Source organism: Macrotis lagotis, chromosome 3, assembly GCF_037893015.1.
Source record: "Macrotis lagotis isolate mMagLag1 chromosome 3, bilby.v1.9.chrom.fasta, whole genome shotgun sequence".
NCBI lineage: Eukaryota > Metazoa > Chordata > Mammalia > Peramelemorphia > Peramelidae > Macrotis > Macrotis lagotis.
This window is the reverse complement of record NC_133660.1, coordinates 84975053-84993057: the sequence shown is the minus strand read 5'-3', so window position 1 is coordinate 84993057 and position 18005 is coordinate 84975053. Positions and strand designations below refer to the sequence as shown.

The 18005-nt window shown below is 33.6% G+C and overlaps 1 long non-coding RNA gene across 1 annotated transcript in view; it reads left to right on the top strand.

Moving 5' to 3' along the window:
* Positions 1–3637: 3637 nt before the first annotated feature.
* Positions 3638–18005, top strand: part of LOC141517681 (uncharacterized) — a 33097-nt gene continuing 18729 nt past the window's right edge. Inside the window, exon 1 of the long non-coding RNA XR_012476944.1 lies at positions 3638–3776. This is a non-coding gene — a long non-coding RNA (uncharacterized LOC141517681). The remainder of the gene's footprint in view (positions 3777–18005) is intronic.

Genomic DNA, 18005 nt, shown 5'->3' with positions numbered 1-18005 from the left:
AGTTCCACTTGGGAAATACTTATCAGAATCACCCTAATATCATTTCCTTTGTATGGTCCTTTTCCTTTCCATATTATAGTTTTCATTCCTAGAATTGTGGTGACAGTCCCAGCCAAGTATGTATAACACAGTGACCACAGATTCAACCTCAAATCATACCTGGTCTAGATTCTGAGCTTCTTGAGTCCAGGCAAAAATTTGGAGCTTCGTGAGTTAAAATTGGCTTTAGCCAGGTTCTTATTAACCCCAGAATGATAGAAAGAGGAGTTGGACAGAACTCTGCAAAGACTTCATGCACCTTCTACAGTTGGTAAGTCAATGTGGAAGGGGGGATGTGGAAGATGATTCAGTAAGGGAGAAGATTAAAATGAGTTATTTGTTAAAGGGACATGATTATTGTAGAATGAAGTTATAAAGGGGAAGATAAGAAAAGAGAATGAGGAAAATGATGTCCCAGGATAGGGGAGAGAAAAAATAGGGATAGGGAATATTAAGAAAAGGAATACAAGGAAAATAGAATCTGTAAAGTTGGCATTGAATCAAATTAATTTTTTAATTTAAGAACTTTAATTCACTACTATAAATTATCTCAATATTTTGCTTAAAGAAAAATTATGATTGGCAAATTGTCATCATTATTAGTTGAACAGAACATTTCTTCAATTTAATATCTCTGTTGGGTTAGTTTCCCAGAAAAGGAATAAAATACAAGGAAACTTAATTATAAAGGTCTGTAGAAATTAAGTAAAAAATGGCTTCTTTATTTAAATTTTGATAAAATGCATGGGAAATTCCACAGAGTCAACTCTAATTACCCCAACTTTCCTTCTTAAATTAGAAAGGGGAAAAAAAGAAACAAGAATTTCTCTACATGTTAATGATAAATGGCCCCATAAATAGGCTTTTTGTATGTAATTTATAAGAGTGATCAACTCAGGACAAAAACCAAGCCTCAAATTAAAAAAAAAAATGCCTGTGTTGGGAGTGATCAGGCAACAGCCCAGATTCCTCAATAAGCAAGATTCAGCAAATGACAATAGTCTTTTTTCCAAACTTGGTTCTTACCAAGTTCTGTTCTGATTTTAAAAATGAAATAAAATAAAAATTAGCTGCCCAAGAAATGTGGGCTCAAGTTTCCACCCAACTTACTGGATTCCTGTTCTCTTCCACTCGAGATATAATAATACAATTATTTATACATAGATCTTCATTCAGAATCAAATCAGCATCTTTAATAGAGTCACTATCATTGGTGGCAGTTTATAAAACATTCTTATTAGGAAAGAAAACAGACAAGGACAGTGTTGGATTAGCTATTTCTTAGGCCAACAGGCACCATTAAGACAATGGAAAACATTCTCTAACTACTCACTGTGAATTAAAACTAGATGCTTTAAAAGAAATGGGACACATGGTCCCAAGCCCTCAAGGGGTTTACATGTGCCACTGTAAAGGAGTAGCTAAAGTAAAATCGTGTCTCCCCTACTGATTTTATAGATGAACCGAGGTATTCACAAATTCTCCCGTATATCTGCAGAATTCTAGGCAGTCTTCAGGATAATCATAGTCCTTATAATCATTGCTCATACTAATCTAGTATGTAATAATCCAAGCAAAAACAAAAAATGCTTTTGATTTCTTAGAAGTTTTTTTTTTAATTTAAATCTTCTCTCAAAATTATTTTTATTTGGACCATAAAGGTTTAAAGGTCAATATTAGGTTCATTAAGTTTTATAGTGGTTGCCAAGATAAATGTATTCAATGAAATTCCATTTGCTATGTATAAAACTCCTTGGATTTAAAGAGTCAGTTCCTTAAATCATAGCCATAGTGGGGCTCATTTTAAATGAGATGATAGAAGCAAATGTACTTTAGAATTTAAAATGCTATATAATATAAAGTCATCAGAATGGTTCAAAATATGCCTGAATAAGTATACTATTTGGACTTTGAATTTTTTTAGAAGCCCATTTTAAAAGATCAATAACTTTATTGTGCTTCATTCTTTTGAAAGAGTTTAAATGATTTTGTGCATTGTATTCACAGTATGGGTGGGGGGAAAGGAGGCAGGACATTAGTACTCCTGATGGCAAGGCTTAACATCTCTTCATTTACAAAGGATGTTATGTTCATGTGTGTTGTGCTACAGAGCCATCAGATAGATAGCTCTATCTCCCTCTGCTGGCTAAGTAATGATTCCAATTTCCTTGTCTTATGGACTTTATGATTCCAGAAATTCAAAGGTAAACCAATGCCTTGAGGTTTCTTTCATCAGAATCAGATAGTCTCAAATAGGCCAGACCAAAATATTGGGGGCAAGAATTTTATTTTCATCTATGTAACAAATTATTGCCACAAAATAAAAAGTATTCATTTTATTATAGAACAAAGTAAAGTTTATCTTAATTCAGGATGCTGTATGTAATCTGTAAAACCTCTACAAGTTTGTCGAATATTTCAATTATGATCACTCTAGGGATGAAAAAGTATAATGATATCTAACATGTAAAAAATTAAATCATTTTTTTTAATTTTGGAAAATCCATGGATATTTTAAAAAAACGGAATATTTATCTGGTTGTTAAATAACTCATTATTTAGTGTACTACTTCTCAGGAGTCAGTAAAGTCAAAGTCCGATTTTCAGTATTTTAAATGGTATTACAAGTTGCCTTTAGGTTCATAGGGTTAAACAGGTAAATGCTTTCACATGTAGGTCCTTCCTAAAAATGAGGACAATAATGATGAGCTAGCCACTTTTCCAGAGGTGGAAAGAAACTAGTTAGAATACCTAATCTCTAGAGACATATCCCCTCCATTAAGTGGAACCTTCTGACTCTGTCGAAGGCCCTGAAAGCCAGCAGCTGGATTCTGTCATCCCTGACTAGGGCGGGCTTGTTAGTGTAGTGTGACCCCTGGAACACTCACACAGATAATACTGGCACCTCTTTCTGCTCTAATCTACTACCAGTCTGAGCAATTCCACAGGAGATAGGGGCATTTAGGCCAGAGTATTCCAAACAACATTTAGCCATGGTAGCAGAGGATTGTGACAGCCCAAGACTGATTCTACCAGGCAAATACTTTTTCTTTCCAAGGGGAAGAAAAGTTTTTTTTTTTTTCCCCTTGAATTCAATGGAGACCCAATGTGCAATTTTAAATTCTTAGCACAATGGAAAACTTAACCCACCCTAAATTGAGCCAAAGAGAATTTTCAGCTCTAAGTCAACATATTTCTTTCAATATACCCCTTTGGCCATCTGGTAAAACCTATGAACTCCTCAGAATCTCATTTCTTCATTCAAAATTTAAGGGAAGTTTAAATTTCACTGAAATATTAGTGGGAAAAAAAAGATGTTTACCCAGTTAAATTCAGGGGCTTAGTTCTTGAACACCATGTTAACAGCCCTTAGTTTAGGTGAACCTTTGTCAAAGCTCTTTATGTTCTAACAAGCTACTTTTAAACATCAGCAAAAAAACTAATTGAAAGCCAAAGATCTCATTGAAATATCTGGATAGTTAGATGGCACCATGCCAAATTTCTGAATGAAGGGAAATATCCTGGTCACTGACTGCTTTCTCAGTGTATATATAGATACCAATAGCATACAGAGACAGTTGCAATTAGGCTTCTGGAGATGGGAATACCTTATCAGAATTATACACTCCAATTCATACTAGGACTGGACATAGCTTGTGACTCTCACATGAACTTAACACATTTTTTTGGAAACCTCTGTTTACCATTTTAGCCATCACTGAGCACACTGTCATAAGGTAAGGTAAAGGAATTTTGATTTCTTATAGATACTTTCTTAACTGTATCCTATTTGGGGTCAGAGTCACTATTTTACCTGAAACTCACTTTCCTTCCCTGTCTACAGAGGGACTGGAAGTTGTTGGACTGTATATGTGACCTCTGAAATTTCTTCTAGCTTTAAAGCTAATGTCCCAAAGTAGATTCTTTTGTAAGTTTATATTTATGTTTTAGTTTTTGTGGGGGCAAAAACTGTGTATGAATCACTTCTATACTTTTTTTGCTTATTTACTAAAGATTCATAAAAGTAGGTTTTATCTAATAACTTGATTTAGATTTAAAGTTCTGCTAACAGGACTTCTTGGAAGAAAACTATCCATCCGGTAATCTGCAATGTCTGGTACTCTAAAATAAAATCATACAATATTCAAAGGTCATTCTTTCCTGCGGAAAGGCATTGTGTTCTGGGAAAGACTGATTATCATTTTAGTTATGCTTGAACAAAAGCATGACTTAACTTCTATTTTAAAATCTTATTGGTTTTCAGGAGCAGAGCACTTATAAATCAGAACTGGTGCACTCCATAAACCTTTGAGATGCACAAAAAAATTAATTGATTATAACTATTATGAAAATTGCTTTTGGAAATCATGACCTTCCTAGACATTATGAGTTGGGTGTGGGGATAGAGAAAGACACTGAGGAATAGTGAATGCAGTAGTCTTTCTATAGCAGTAGTCTAAATAGCATAATAGAAATTGCTTGTTGATAATAATGATCAATAAGTCATTCCTCCAACAGATAACTGATCAAAGGATCCAAACAAACAACTCTCCAAAGAAAAATTGCAAACTCTTACCATCCATATGAAAGATTGGTAATAATGGGAGAAATATAAATCAAACAACAGTGTAGTTTCACCTTTCACTGACAAAGGAGGAAAAAAAAGATGGGAATAGTCAGTATTAGAGGTAATGGAAAGACAAATTAATACAATAAAGTAGACTGCTTTATTCTAAAAAGCAATTTGAAATTATGCTAGAAATAAAAAAGTGGCTAAAATGACCATATCCTTTTACCTGATGGTAGACAAATCTCCTCTCCATTTTCCAACAATCATTCTGTTTAGTTTGGATGTCGGAAATATCATACTTGCCCCAGAATAGGATAATCACCTATAATCTCTTCACCATGAAAATTGTCTCAGTTTTTAATAATGAGGACTTTTCCAGACTTCTCAGTTGCCTCTCTCCTATGATTTGAAGGGCTGGGAAGTGGAGTAACAAACTCTTCTCAAAGGTTTCCTTGATAAAGGACAGAACTTTTTAGATAACTTCATTTTCCCCTAAAAACTTGTCAGGTATCACTGAGCGGCCACCTAACCTTTCCAACCCCCTCTCCCCAACCAATTCCCTTATTTTCAGCCTCCTTATGCATGTGGTTTGTTTCCTCCATTAAATTATAAGCTCCTTGAGGACAAGGCTCACCTTTATTTTTCTCATTTCTAATCCCAGCATTTAATACAGTTCCTGCCATATTGATAATAATCCTAAATAAATGTTTATTAAATGGAATTGAACATACCCCCAATAAATTCAAAAATAGAAGAATGGTCCAATATATAATAAAATATTTGAGGCAGTTATTTTTTCAGTAAGTAAATGGAAGGGGGCAGTGGGGATAGGAGGAAAGCACATATATATATGTGTGCATGTATGTATACATATGTACTGGCAAATAGCTCAAGATATTTCATTATGAAATTAATGAAATGTTATTGTGAGAAAGATACAATGAATGTTAAAACTTTAGAAAAAGCTTGGGAAGATTTATGTAAACTGATGCAGAATAGATCAAGTAGAATTGAAAAATACACATACACAACTCCATTGATGTACAAGGCAAGAATTTAAAAAACTTTGCCCTGAAAGAAAAAGAACTAATGTGTTCCTTTCTGTCCTAAGAATGGAGATTATGAGTGTAATATAGCATATACTCTCAGTCTTCTTTGGTGTATTGATTAATTTTGACGAATGGCTTTTTTCTTCTTTTTAAAAAATTCCTTGTATTAAAAGATGAATTTTATGTAGGGGAAAAGAGAGGAAATGATACATTAGGAAATGAAAGTGATAAAAATCAAAATATATCAATATATATTATTAAAATGATGATCATCAACAGTTCTTCTGGAGTATGATGTTAAATTGAATGTTACTCTAGAGAAAATATATTTTCTGCATGTTAATCTAAACACATTTTCTTCATGACTTGGGCTAAAATGTCTAAAGATTTTAAGATTCTAGGCAGGCATGATGATAGGAAGGGATAAAAGCCAAAACTACTGTGTCAAAAAGATTTGGTTCATTCTACCTGGCCTCTAACCTGAGAATAATGGCTAGAAGCTGCAAAGAGGCAGATCTCAACTCGAAGTAAAGAAAACCTTTGTTATAATTAAGAGTTGTCTATGAGGAAGCTAATTGACCCCTTGGGATCCCTAAAATTAAAAGTGTTATATCACTGAGCTGAGATAGTCCTGGACTGAACTGGTAGTCTGAGAGAACTGAGTTTGAATTTCACCTTCAAGAGTATCTTTGTGACCCTGGACACAATTCTTTGGAGACTCAATTTCCTCACCAAGAAAGTGCACCTACCTGAAAGTGAAGTTGTTGGATTACAGGAGAAAATACATGTAAAGTGCTTTGCCAACTTCAAAGAATACTATTATCAGTTTATACTTTTATTACTTAATTTAACAGGGGGATTATTTTCTTTTTAAATTTTGGTCCAGAAATGCAAAACAACAAGATATGAACAGTTTAATTAATCTTTAATTGAGGATTAGTCAATTTACTCTGCACCCTTTGTAGACGTGATTTTTTTATACCTTAAACAAAGGTTGATATTTATAAAGCAGCACCGCCCCCATCCCCATTTTGTGTCACCAGAAGACTTAGTATAGGAACTCAGTTTTTTGTTGTTGTTGTTTCCCTTTAAAGTCCCAGGCAGTTTTCTCTCAGGATCTCTTTCTGACTTTTTGCTATACTTTTCATGGCCTTTGTTATGCTGAATATTCATGGAATTCAGTAAATTTAGAGCCCCTAGACTAAGCAAGAATTGTATGCCCTTAACTAGTCCCTAAGCAGAAAATGGTCTCTCTGCTCTTTAGATCTCTGAAAAAGCTTTACTAACCACCTTTTCACACTGTTCACTCCTCTATAGCAAATACAGAACACAATAAAATCTAGCTTATCTTTAACTGGAGACAAAGCCCATTATAAAAGTACTAACAGCAAATAAACAAGGTCTTAAAAGAGCAGGAAATTCTGAATGGGTAAGCCATGACCATTCATCAGGCAGAAATGAAGCAGGGGAAAGAGGGTAGGAGAGGGTTAATGGAGAAGATAAATTCACCAGGTCTCAGAAGAAAGACAAGGCAGGCACATTCAGGTAAACAGCAAATTCTAACCAGGCAGATCACTATTGAAGCAGATTAGTGACCCAGCAAGGCTCCAACTGCTTGCAATTATATTTAATCGAGTGTAGAGGTGTCTTTAACTTACAATCTACTCCCATTACTGGGGTGCAACCTCTTTGGAAGTCCAATACTCACAGGCTCTTCTCTGTAGCTCCCACTTTCATGATACTTGTGTCCTTTTCATCCCGGTAAACTACACTTCCCAGAATTCCCACTACTGATAAGGGACTACATTTAGTTTATTGGCTTCTCATTTTCACATTGAGGAGACCACTTTTTCCATTGAACTACCAAAATATTCATAATCAGCCAATTGGGAAAAAACAAAGAAGTAGCAATGTGGTTAAAATGCTGTGATATCAATCAGTACCAGCCCTTAGCAAAATTTCAAGATAGATAAAAGTTTATCCCAGGGCTCCTCTTGGTTAAAATGTTCTTTTCTTTAACAGAATTTTCACTTAACAGAGATGAAATGGCATGCCCCCAGTCATAGTGCTAGCAAGTGTTAAATTCAGCTCCACACACTTTTGCCTGGGTAAGTCACTTAATCTGTCTGCCTCAGTTTCCTTCAAGCATAAAATGGGGATAATAATAACACCTAACTCTAAATTATTATTAGGAGGATCAAATAATATACATATATATATATATACATATAGTATATAAATTAATAATACTTTAAGTGACTAGCGCAGTATCATAGTTGCAGTCATTTCAGTCATGTCTGACTCTTCATGGCCACATCTGTGGGTTTTCTTGGCAAAGATCCTAGAATGGTTTGTCATTTCCTTCTCCACTTCATTTTTCACATAAGGAAACTGAGGCAAACAGGGTTAAGAGACTAGTCCAGGGTCACACAACTAGGAAGTTTCTGAGGTCAAATTTGATCTCAGGCCTTTGTGACTTTAGGTCTGGAGTATTATTCACTGTACTACCTAGCTACCCCGCATAGAAGGCACTTAAATAAATTTTCTTTCCTTCTTCCTTCCCTTCCTTTCCTCTTTTCTTCCCCCTTCCCTCCTTCTCTTTCCCTTCATCTCTTCTTTTTTCCCTTCCCTCCTTCCTTCCCTTCAAATTCCCTTTCCTCATTTCCCTCACTACCTGTTGAATTCCTACAATTTTTGAAAGTCAATTTAAATGCCACTTCATGAAGCTTTCATTGATTACCCCAATCAGTTAATGACCTCATCACCTCAGAATTAATATAACTCTCTTCTGGACTTTTTCATCCAAAATCTTTGCAACCCTTAAATTTCCACTTCATCAATACTCTCTACCTCTGGGACCTCTTCATCTATCTGATTAGAGACAATGGAGAACTCACCCAGCCCACCCCCAGAATGTCCATTTAAGAAGAGTGCTCAGGGCACTAGACTGAAATCCTTTGGATTTTCCCCTTTATCCCCCCTCCCCTGTTTTCCTTTTATTTTTGTATATTGTCTTCCCCCCATTAGACTGTAAGGTCTTTAAGGGGAGGAACTCTCTAACCTTTATCTTCTAAGCACATAGCTCATGTGTCCACAAGGAAAAGGGAAAGTATTTTCATAGAAATATCAGGATAAGCACAAGTACTAGTGGAATTGTGGGAGGATATAGAGGGAAACTCATGGATAGGGTGGCAATGAGGGAAGAGTCTCCTTGCCCCTTGGTCATCAGCGCCAGGCTTTGCAGGAGGTTATAAACAATCACAGGTAAGAAACTAACTCCTGGCAGGGACTGTGGAGTTAGATAACAGGAACTGAGGTCTGAAGGAGGAGGAAGTGTGACTTTTGTTGACCAGCTTACTACCTCATCCTGTGAGAGTGAATGGAGAATGCCCTACCTGTTTGTATTTGACTATTAGCTTCCTCTGCTTCCCATGTGTAGAGGAGGAAGTTTCATCAAGTAAATAAACTTCCTAACTATTTTTCTATCTCTATCTCTTTCAACAGACTGAAAGGAAAGGAAAATGGGCTCTAATGCCACTTGTTTTCTTGGCTGATCCATGTTTTTACTGGGATAATTGAACTACCACTTACCCATGACCTTGAAGTATGCTTCTAGAAATAACAACCTAGAATAGAAGTTCTTAGCCAAGGATCCTTGAGCTGGTCCAAGGATATATTTCAAGGAGTTTGTGAACTTGAATAGGGGAAAGAATACAATTCTATTTTCACTAACTTCTAATTAGAATTTGGTATTTAATTCTATTATTAATGTAGAAAAACCATTATTCCAAGAAGTATTGGGTTTCACCAGATTGCCAAAAAGATCCAAAAAAAAGAGGTTAAAAATATCTGATCTTAAAGGGAATCAGGGAACCATAGATGTCATGTCATGATTGACATACTCCTAGATAATTGACCCAGGATGTGATAGAAAGGAAATGTGCATCATCACCCCAAATGACTCAACTCTAAGAGTTCAATCTTTTAGGTAAACCTTTACCATACCCTATGGTTCAGCAAGCAATCTATCCATCAATCAACAGGTAAATCAATAATTTAGCACCTACTATCTGTCAAACACAAAAATATGAAACAATTTCTACTCTCAGGAAAAGGTTCACATTATTCATTCTACACTAAACACTTCCTTCCCATCTTTTTAAAAAAATTCTTCCCATCCTTAAGGCTCAATTCAAATACTCTCTCTTCCATGAAACCTTTCATGATAGTCATGGCTAAATGTGAGTTCTTCCTCCTCTGAATTCACACAACACTTTATACTTCTCACTGAATTCTCACATGTTCAGTCACATAGTCCTTTCAGTCATATCATTTTCTTCATAACATTATTCGGGGTTTTCTTGGCAAAGATACTGGAATGGTTTGTCATTTCCTTTTCCATTCATTTGACAAATGAGGTAACTGAGGTAAACTGAATTTTAGGACTTACCCAGGGTCACACAGCTAATAAGTGTCTGAGGCCAGAATTGAATTCAGAAGGACTCATGTTTCTGACTTCATACCCTAGCTCCCCTTATGCATTTTCATAATCTACTTTTTACAACAATTATTTAACTGCCTCATAAAGTTGTTATTAATATCAAACAACATATATAAATATATAAAGTACTTTGTACACCAGAAATCTAAGCGATTTTTTTTTTAACAAAACTGAATTTTATCAATGAGGAGGAACTCTCCCAATGGCAGATCATCACCTTCTTTGCAATCAGTAATCTTAGAGAATTGGATAGGTCACTGAGAAGATTTATGTCTTGCCCAGGTTAACAAAGTCAGTATGGATCAGAGACAGAACTACCCAGATTTTCTAGTCTCTGAGGTTTATTCTCTATCAATTATGTAATGTGATTCTGATTACTGTTATTATTAGTAATAATTCCTTGGTTCCTTTATGGCTACTACTATAACTGACAAAAACAATAGCAACAATTGACGTTTATACAGCACTTTAACATTTGCAAAACATTTTGTATACATAAGATCACTTGAGCCTCTTAACAAATCAAGTCACCAATCATGTATTTATTAAAAGGTGAGCATTTTGCCAAGCTCTGGAAACACAAAAAAGGGAAAAAGAAAGAGGTTGAGGGAATATCACAGTATCTGTCAAGGAGATATTGTCAAGAAAATCTTGGAGGTAAATCAGGAGTAAAGCCCAGAAAGGAAGACATAGGTGATCTGGGCATTTTCCTTAAAATGGAGATTCAAGGAGGAACCAGTCAATTCAAAACCATCTGGTCTCACCAGAGTGAATGGCTACAGGGAAGGAAATACTTCCAGTGTTTGAAGTTCAGGACTGCAGTGATTGTCAAAAGTGAAGAGGTCACTAGAATTATAGGTTCAATTCAATACAAATGCATTTTAGATAAGATCAAAGCAGATGGAGAAGAGTGCAGCCTAAAGAAGAATGAAGATCCTCCAAGACTCCATCAGGTTTCTTTTTCCTTTCACTCCCAGTCTCCTCCCCTTTAAAAGCTCATAGAGAGTATGTGCTCAGTTCTTCTGGTTCAACTTTGTTCATTTTGCTTCATTTCAAAAGATTTAGCCATATTTATTTATAGTAATTTTATACTATTTTAAATGTCTTTCAGTATTCTATAACATTAATTTTCAATATATCAAGAACTTTTGATTTTGTCAGTCATGTCAACACCCCCCCCCGACATGTCAATCACAATGGTCTATAATTCATAATCTTAGGGAAATGTATGAGATTTAATCATAGATGACTTGCCCTATGGCCACACAGATAATTTTTATAGACAAGACTAAAGCCCTGAAGACAAGTGCTCTATGTACTATACCATGCAATCTCCTCTGCATTAATATGCCAAGATTTATTCTTCCATTCTTTACATTCAATAATGCTGTTATTAAAATTCTTCAAAGAGATAGATCTTCACTGCCTTTGTTGACATATTCAAGTATTTTTCATATTTTTTTGGCAAGGCAGTGGAGTTAAGTGACTTGCCCAAGGTCACACAGCCAAGTAATTATTATATGTCTGAGACCAGATTTTAACTCAGATCCTCCTGACTCCAGGCCAGGGCTCTACCCACCATGTCACCATGCCTCCTATTTTTCATATTTTTAAAATATTTTACATAAAATTTATTCTTTAAAATTTTATTATTCTTTAAAATATATTTTATTCCTATAAAACTAGCATAAGGTCATAAATAAAAGAAATTCAATTAACTTTTATTGAATACATGAATGAAAACTGAAAAAAATGTCAAAATTTTAAAATTTTACCTAACTTTTAGCAAGGGATCTACTCCAAATTAAACTATATATGAAAAATAGTTTTATTCATATGATCAAAAGCTTCAAGGAGTAATTCTGTACTGAATTTATGCAATTTTTCTATCATTTATATATTTCAGTAATAAATGGGTAATATTTGAAAAGAAATGATTTTATGTCCTTTTTTTATAATTTTTGTTTTTATCATATATACAAGCTAGCCACACTAATCCTGATAGGGATGAATGGGTTTTATCCGCTGATGAAATTTGTTCATTTCAGATAATCCTTTGACTGCCTTCTTTAAAATAAATGAAGTAATCAATTTAGTACATAACCACAAAGGGAATTATTTGGAGTATTAGAATTAGAATTGTCAGTGGTTATAGTTTTCTGCCACAGTAGACATCTTTCAGTTATGATATTCATCACATCTAACTGAACAAACCAGAAAATGGGGATTCTGCATATATAGTTTGATTTTTCATTAGAACTTCCAGTTCTGAGGCAGCTAGGTACTGCAGTGGATAGAGCCCTGGCCTGGAGTCAGGAGTACCTGAGTTTAAATCTGGCCTCAAACAATTAATAATTACTTGGCTGTGTGGCCTTGGGCAAGCCACTTAACCCCATTGCCTTGCAAAAACTAAAAAAATAAAAAATAAAAAAAAAAAAACTTTCCCGTTCTGTAGCTTGTGAAGTCTCCATCTTAATCATTTAACATAGATTTTCAATGAAATATTTGAAAATTCATGCTATCCCTCTACTCTTAATGAATCATACATAATCTTGCCTTATTAGTGAACAAGGTAGCTACTCTCATAGCCAATTATGAGTATTTATGTTCATCTTATCAATTAAGTGAATTCTCAGCAACTTCTGGCAATTGTACTTAAGGAATTAGGGAAGCCTCTGTATTAAATATCTTTAGTTTTTCTTCTGCTTTAAACTCTGGATCATGCTTTATTTCATAGGAAAACCCACAGAAATCCAAGAGCCTAGTACATTTATCCTACACATTCCTGTGCTACCAATTCTGTAGACTCTGTACCTTGGCACTGTTAGGAGTCAGGATATGGGTCCAGGAATGAGCTTTCAAAGAGCCCCATTTTATGTCTGAGAAGATCAGAATTCTACAGAGGAAATTTGAAACACTAGAATCAGAAATCCTTAACTGGGGTTCTCATCAGTATAAGAAAGTGGTGGATTTTAACTGCTAGGTTACAATACAAACAATAATAGCAATATTTCAGTCATTGAATATATTTTTACATATATGTGTGCTGGTGAGTGTGTTTTCCTGTTATTGTACCTGTGAATATCACTGAGTATAGATTTTGAAGGGTTGGATATGGTTACTGGGAAACTCCACCCATTGCTGAGTACACTCCCAGCTAAACAATTCATCAGAACAGAAAAAAATTACCAGCTCTAATACAAAAACATGAGTATAGAATTGGGGGATATGTTGGAAAAAACTAGTCTAGAGCCAGTTGTTAAATTTTCAATGAACATTTACGCCTCAGTAATTGGCATATACTAAACAAATCAGATCTTAATTTGTTGTTTTCTTGAATCTCTAAATTTAAGAAAGAGATGGAGAAATGTTAAAAATGCAGATCAAACTTAAAAGTTTGTCTGCATTCTCCTGAATAAGACAAAAGCAATTTTTCTAAAAAAAATCTACTGAATCTGAATAAGACAATTCATGTGATGTTTGGAAGACTCAGCTAATGTAATTAGATTTTCAGTAGTTAAAATTGTTGTCAATTAGGAAAAAAAGCTTTACTTACTTTTAGGGAGAGAAAGATGAACTAGCTTGGATGAAATAAAAAGTGGCATACTAACCTGGATATATTAAAATTCTAAGTACTAAAACTTACATATTTAATAATATTTGATTTTTCCCCAATTACGTGCTAAAACAATTTTTTAACATTTTAAAAAACGGTTTGAGTTCCAAATTCTATCTATCCCCGGTCCCTGAGATGATAAATAAGCTGATACAGTTTACACATGTGCAATCATGTTAAATATTTTCATATTAGTCATTTTTATATAAGAAGGCTTGAATGAAATAAAGTGAAAAATAGCATGCTTCAGCCTGTATTCACAGCTCAATAATATACTTCATCATGAATCTTTTGGGATTGTCTTAGATCATTGCATCCTTGAGAGTAGCTAAGTCATTCACAATTCTTCACTGGACAATCTAGCTGTTATTTTATTTAACCTCACTTCACTTTGCATCAGTTCATGCAAGTCTTTTTAGGTTTTTCTGAAATCATCTTGCTTGTCATTTATTATATAGCACAATAATATTCTATCATAGTCATATACTATAATTTGTTTTCCCATTCCCCAATTGATGGACATATTCTAACGTTCAAATTCTTAGCCACCACAAAAAAGAACTGCTATAAATATATTTGTATAAATATAATATTTATAAATGTAGATTTATATCACCTACAATTTTGAAAGATTTCCCTAAATATCTGACCTTCTACTTCAATCCACTTAGTTTTTTTCCTATTGAGAGTGAGTCATAATGAAAAAGATAAATGCAAAGAAAAATTCTCCTTATTTCTAATAAGACCAAAGCCAAGAAAATTTGGAAATCTGGTCTGAGTCTTTTCTGTAAGATTGCAATTTTTTAGCCCAAAGGGTCTAAATTGTTTTCAAACAAGTAAGCAATCTTTTACACACTTTTTTTTGACCCTCTGTTCCATACTCAAATAACTAAATGACTTCATATGTTCAAACCTGGAATAATCAAGAAAACTAGACTTTGGCAAGAAAATGAAAACTCCCTTTTGATTAAGAGTAAATAACAATTTTTCTTTAAATTATGTTTTTTCAATTAAGATTGTCTACCTTGATTGGCTTTCTGATCTATAAATGAGAAGGGCAACTGACAGATAGATAGAATATGAATTGTTTATGTTACTTATGAATTGCATAAGAGTCTATCTCCTACATATTAAAAAAAATAATCATATGTCACCAAAGTGAGAAATGTTCCAACTAACCTTAGGGACCTAAATCTTTTGACCCTAGAGAGATTTATGGCCCAATTCCAGTTCTGTCAACATAGAGCTCCATTTTAAAACTGGCACATGACTTCCAATTGGCCAACAATTGCTTGTTTCTAAATCACTCCTAGGTCTGAATAAAATGGAAAGTTAAAGCACAGCTCTCAGAGTGTGAAACTATGAACCAGAACCACTAACATTTTCTTTGTAATTTCATTACAATAAGTGATGATTATTAATATGACATTATTCATATATCTCCAAGATGCCCATACTGGAATAGGTTATAGAATGGGGATGTGGAATGCTCCTTCCTGGTTGTGTTTAAAGTTAGGATACAGGTTTAAAGCAACCTATATGTATTTAAGGAAGAGACTTTAAATACTGTCTTGATCAAATACTTCATTTTACAGAGGAGAAATTGGGACCTGGAGAGAGAAAGTGAATTTCCCCTGACCACACAGCAGAAGCAGAACTAAAATCTAGGTGTTCTGACTACTAATCCAAAACATAGTACACTATACCATGTTGCCTTTTTGCACATAAAATATGATTTAAATTCATTTTACATGTTGAGGGGAAAAACTTGGGAAATGTAAGTGACAAAAGATGTGTTCTTTCACCCATTAGTGTTGCTTACCTACTCCAAGTTGTATCATATAAACAACTATCCATAAGCCCGGCAATTGGTTTTTATTTGCATTACAATTTACTTGTCTGAGCCCAGTTTTCTGTAAAGTCATTGTTGGAGATTTTGATGGAGATTCAAGAGAAGACTTTTTTAATTCTCATCATGATACCCAGATGACCTTCGGTTCTCAAAGGCAATGCCAAGGAGGTTCGAGCCATTCCTAGATATGAAATGTGGAAAAGTTGAATCTCTGGGTCAAAGGATATGGACATTTTGGACAATTTTAAAAAATAAAATTTAAATGTTTTTCAAAGGTATTATGGATCATTTACACCCTTACCAACATAGCAGCAGCACACCTACCTTCCTTTAATCTCTCCAATGTTTGCTATAGTTAGGTATTAGATATATTATAGATATAATATTAAATCATATAATATTATAGATATATTACTATTATATTTTCCAATTTGCTAGGTATGAATTGAATCCTTAGATTTTTTTAAATCTTAATTTGCAATTTTACTATTATTGGCAATTTGGTATGTTTATAAGGTTATTGATAGTTTGTAGTTATTCGTTTGAGAACTGCTTGTTTTTACCCTTTGACAACTTATCTAGAGGAGAATGGGTTTTTTTGGTTACATAATATATGTGTGGGTATGCTTGTTAGTTGTCTATATATCTTGGATATCAGATTCTCACCTGAAAATTTTGATTAAAAGATATTTTGTTATACAATCACTTCTCTTCTTAACCTTAGGGCATTAATTTTGTTTATGCAGATGCTTTCATTTTCATATAATCAAAGTTCTATCTCTTCTGTGGTTAATATTATACTCCATACCCATGGTTATGAAAAATATAGGATCTGTTTTCTTATAATTTTTATGGTCTGAATTCATGCTAATTTAAAATGTGTTATAGAATATGATGAAACATGTTGGCATGAGATGAATTTTTGCCAGACAACTTTCATGTTTTCTCAGAATTTTTTTTAATCAACTAGAGAATTCTTTCCAAAGTAATTTACGTTTTCTGGTTTATTGAACAATGGGTTGTTGAATTCCATTGTTTCTAATTCTCTCTTGTCCATCATTTAGTTTTCTGAACAAAGAATGTGAATATGGCATAGAATGGCTGAACAAATTGTGGTATGTGAATGTGATGGAACACTGTTGTTTCTATAAGAAATTATGAAGGTTGGGACTTCAGAAAAGACTGGAAAGACTTACATAACAGATGCTTAGTAAAATGACCAGAACTAGAAGAACATTGTATACTCTAACAACAACATTGGGTGATGACCAATTATGATGAACTTGCTCATTTCAGTAGTAAAATAATAAAAGACAATTCTAGAAGACTTGTGATGGAAAATGCCATTCATATCCATAGAGGGAGTTTTAAATGCAGACCAAAGCTTTATATCTTCAATTTTTAAAAGTTGTTTTATATATTATCATTTTTTCTTCCATTTGGATTTGATTTCTCTTTCACAACATGATTAATATGAATCTATGCTTAACATAATTGCAAATGTAGATACTATATTAGATTGCTATCTATTGGAGAAGGAGGAGGGAAAGAAGGGAAGAAAAGAATGTAGAACTCAAAACCTTGCAAAAATGAATTTTCAATATTACCATTTCATGTTGTTAGAAAAACAAATAAACTAAAATATTAATTAAAAAACATAAAATGCAGATAATAATAGTAACTACCTCCAGAGTTGTTGTGAAAATAAAATGAGGCATTTTTATAAAGCATTAAGCATGATATGCTGTCATTATGCTATGTAAATGTTAGAATTCGTTATCAGTACTGTTTAGACAATTCAATTGATCTATTTATCAATTTTTGTCATCAATATCAAATGATTTTGATAATTGCTACTTTGTAATATAGTTTAATGTATGAAAGTTCTATTACTCCCTTCATCCCTAGCTCCTTTTGTTATTTCCCTTGATCTTCTAGTTGCTTTATTTCTCCAATTGAATCTTGATATTATTTTATTGTTTCTGCAAAGTATTAATTTGATACTTTGCTATAAAGTTAAAATATAAAACTTTTTCTTGATTTTACTTCACTAGTATTATAATTTTTATTATACTGGAATGTCCCAGAATGGGCAAATGTTTCTTCAGCTATAGAATTTTTTTTTTGTTTCTTTAAGGAGCATACACTTTAATGGAATTTATGCAACCATTTTTGCATGCTTCAGTATTTTATGGAATTTGTAGGCATTTTGAATGGCAATTTCCTTTCTCGTGGTTGACTAAGGTTTTATTATTATAGAAAAATGGCATTCATTGCATTGTAGTTCTTTGCTGAAGTCACTAATTGTATTAATTAGTATTTTTGTTGATTTTCTAAGATTTTCTAAACCATTATCATAAGTAGAGATAGCTTTCTCT